The sequence below is a fragment of the Habropoda laboriosa genome, unplaced genomic scaffold (assembly GCF_001263275.1).
Source record: "Habropoda laboriosa isolate 0110345459 unplaced genomic scaffold, ASM126327v1 scaffold137, whole genome shotgun sequence".
Lineage (NCBI taxonomy): Eukaryota > Metazoa > Arthropoda > Insecta > Hymenoptera > Apidae > Habropoda > Habropoda laboriosa.
The window spans coordinates 577,140-581,511 of NW_017100271.1; positions in this window are offsets into that span (position 1 = coordinate 577,140).

Consider the following 4,372-nt stretch of genomic DNA (forward strand, 5'->3'; position numbering starts at 1 on the left):
TACATTCATCCTCTAAAGCACATGTGGGCAACTCGCGGCCCGCGGGCCGAATATGGCCCGCGACTTCTTTTAGTTTGGCCCGCGCTCCGTCCCCGCGAAGACTTCAAATTCGGCCCTCTAGGTACTAATTACTATCGTGCTTCATTTTATAATTTTATTTAATCAACTAGGATTTTCTATTGAATATTTAGCCAAAGTTATATCAAACACATAATCACATACAACGTTACATTGGAGGTATTAATATATTGATACATAAAAATACACGCGAAAACCCATTTAGTTTGGCCCTTGACTCGGAGAGAGAATGATAATTTGGCCCTAGAACCAGGGAAGGTTGCCCATGCCTGCTCTAAAGCCAGGACCATGACTTTTTTTACACACTGTACGTAGTTGTGGCCGGGACCGTTACGCATCCATCCGTCTAACTGACGCAATAATCGGTACGACGGAGAGCACGTGACCTGCCCTCAAAAGCGCGAGTTGCGTACGTATGATCTTCGCCGAAAGACGAAGATGCTGAATATGTGCATGCGTATGTACGTGTGCATGCGTGGTTAGTGGAGTAACCAAATAAAAGCGTGCGTACGACGAGGTCTGAGGTCAGTTCGCCAACGTTTGTCGCAAAAATAAAGAAACCGTTCGCCTATTCTATAGATGCCTGGCCGTCTTCGCTCTATTTCTTTCATCGGCTATACATAGTTATGCAATAGGTTGCAAAATTTATACGTTCTGTATTATAGACGCTTTATAATTTACATTACAAAGTGTATGGTTTCTTCTTCTAAATACATACCCGACTAGAATTTCAGTTAGGCAGATATTAGGTCCGCATTAGGCTAGCCTAATGTGTCTGTTAGGCCTGCATGCGGTACGTAACGCGGAATATTCACGACCGCTTAATTGGGCGTTAGGGCCGCATTAGGCTTTCCCAATGACTATCCAATGAGGCCAACCGCATTAGGCCCATATTAGAATAGCTTTATTAGGCTGTCATTGGGAGACATTAATGAAATCTCACGAGGAATGCTTCGTCAAGACACTGTATGGATTAAATTGTAAACACTTTTATCTTGTTGAAAGCTCTCACGCAAGCGTACGTCCGACACTGAGATGTCTGTAAATATTCCTACATATAAGTTTGAGAGCCCCACTCCACCTAATTTAGGTGTGCGCTCGGCCATCCCCATTTCAGCCACGTATGGCAAGTGTTAGGAATGCCTAACTTAGGCGTGCACTCGGCCACCCCATTTGGGCCACGTATGGCAACTGTTAGGAACGTCCAACTTAGGCATGCATCACTCCTTCCGAATTAGGACCTAATGCGGTAACGATTAGACTTGCAGCATTTAGGTGTGCCTAATCGTTTCCACACTAGGCCCACGTTCCTCTTTAGGCACGCCTAACAGAAATTCTAGTCGGGTATGTATGTATATGAAACATACGAATATGTGAAGCGTCTTATCAGTTTGTCCAACCTTGTACAACAATTTATTGGTTATATTAGTTGCAATGATTTATATTGTTATTTTGAAGAACAAATATGAACAATAATCTTTGGGACAGGTGAATGATTATCAGTTAGAACACTGTTCAAATCAGCCAAATAAAATTTGTTTCATTGCATTAAAAAATAGACAATATTGCCAAAACTTACATAATTTGAAACATTGCAAAAGTGTGACAAGATATATTTACATACACAAAATACAGCGTGTAAAACACGGAGGGATAGTTTTTTTTATTGCAGATACTCTAATCAAACAAAGTCAAACGCCATTATGTATTGCCAATGAAGTATGCAATTATGCAGGCGTACATCGTCTATTTTCATATTCTGTAAGGTTAAATAATTAACATTCCTTCGATACTACCAATCATTTTAAGATACTTATCATATTAAGATACTTCGATAGTCGATAATTATTAATGAATTTCGCGCAAAAAAAAATGGCAGCAAAAAACCATTTCTCTAAGCCTTATAAAAATAGCGGTGCAAAGTCAAATTTTTTTGACAGCGATCGATAACCGAGAAGTCACGCGTACGCGTTTGTTCACGATAGCGCGCGGGTGAATCTCTGTTCACCCGTCCCTGAGCACAGGCTCTACGCGCGCTCTGATTGGCCAGTGTTTTTCGTTAGTAATTCAAAAACGAAGCTTTAAACTACATTCTGGAAAAGGAAAGAGTTGTTCAGCGTCACCCCAGCAACCCCCCCATTTCCGGGTGTTCGAGGAGTTACGGGACACCCTGTATATGTATACATATGTATATCAAAACTTTAAACACGTTTTGTTCAGATCTACGTTTTTTTAACATGCTGTCCATGATATTTCAAAATCTACTTGACCAATTGGCTTAAAATTTTCTGTGCACCTTCAATGCATGTGTCACTATAACCCTACTAGAATAAACTCAATACTTCTCCTTTTCCATTTTTTTAAAGCTCCGGCAGTTAAAAGCACATAAAAAAATCGATAATCAAACTTCAAAGTGCCGCCATTTTTGTAATTACCAGCATGTTTCTTTCATTCTAATTCCTGCTATAGCCAAACTCATCCTAATTAAGGATCCTTTTTGGTTTTTTATTTCAAATAAGCAGGAATCACGGATACCATGAAACGAGCTTTTTTGCGATTATGTACGAGGGCATGTAGTACCCTCAATTTTGATTTTCTCTCAACAAAAAGAATTATAAATGTTATTAAAACATGTATAAATACAACCTGAAAATTTTACTGCAAAAGGTGTTATAGTTTCTTTGTAAAGCAGTCCCCAAAACAACTTAGAAAAACGTGTTTCACACTAGAATACCCCTTAAGTCTGTAAAACGTAGGGTTGGAACGAGGCTGGTAAATGTCAAGGAGAACTGTCTTGGCACGATTTCTCGTCTAGACGATAATCATACCGCAAGCAAGTTCAGGGATGAGCTGCATCGACGAATAATGGTCATCCGTCAAGACACTGTGTCGCGGTAGCTTGTAGCGGAAGAAATTCCCTTCCGCAACGCGCAAGGTAAAGCGAGGGTCTTCCACCGGTAATAAGCGAGAATATTGAGAACCTGGCGTGACACCGTTGACCGAAGAATAGCACCAAGGGTAAGGTACGTACTCCGTACAACCAGTACGGGCTGTTATTATACGTTTACGATTCATCACATCGTTTGGTTCAGCGACTGTTCGTTCTTTCGTTCTTCTCTCCTTCTCCGTTAGATACGGAAACTTTCATTAAAACTGACGCGCCTGTCTCCTTCAAAGCTAGATTCGTGGCGTTGGCTGTTAGCCATTAGCTGCTAGCCCACGTTGCATCCAATACTTATTGAGACACCTGGTACATACTTTTAAACCGAGAAACTGCTTTACCAAGGTATACGTTCTTTTATGGTGCAGGGATTGAAATAATTTAGCCTACACACCCTTAGTTAGGGACTGTGGACCGACGCCGTGTCAACGTTTTATTGCTTAACACTAACCGTACCATGGCCCGGCTTTGAAATTTCAATTTAAAACCATGCACCTGTTTTCCCCTGTATTTTCTTAAAAATAAAAATATGTAATTTTTTTTTTTAATATTGTAGGCAAAATTTAGGGTTTGGGGCGGCCCACGTGGTCGTCAACCACGCCGATCGGGACGGTGGCCAGGTTTATGGTGCCGATGTGACCGTGGGTAAGACGTACCATAAATCTGGTCACCAGAAGTAAAGGACGGAAAGCGACGTTCCCGGGCGAAACGGTTTTTCCGCCAAAAATCGCGGTAGAAGGGGAACGTCGTAGGGGTACGTTCAAGAACAGTCCTAATTGGCGGAGAGAAGAAACGCCCTCGTCAAGGGAAGGTTTAAAACGGATAGCTTGTGGAAAAATAGTGTGTGTGGGAAACGAACTTTGCGTGAGAAAAGTATATTGAAGGAGCGTTGTTGAAAATAGGACTCGTGTCCGTGTAGAATAAATTATTAGTTATTTATTAGAATTAAAACTGTCTCGTCTCTCGCCTTTATCATCTGATTCCGCCAAACCTCTCTCCACCCCAGACTCTCCTACAATATTATTATCTAAAGGCTGTTTCCTATATTAAATTGACAATCACCTGCATTCCTTTCGGAAGTATTATTTAAAGGCTGTTTCCTATATTAAATTGACAATCACCTGCATTCCTTTCGGAAGAAATACGATTATTTCGTAACCGGTCATTTGCCCGGATAAGTGTCGGTACGGTTAGTGTTAATCACTGGAGCCTACCTCGAACTAGGCGACAATTTTTAACAGAATTTCTGTAAAATACCCCGACTGAACTCAGACGCGGGTCAGTGTTGGTAAAATAGTCGACTAATGATAAAATAGCACATTTTTCCGCAAATAATGAAAAGGCAACTTTCTG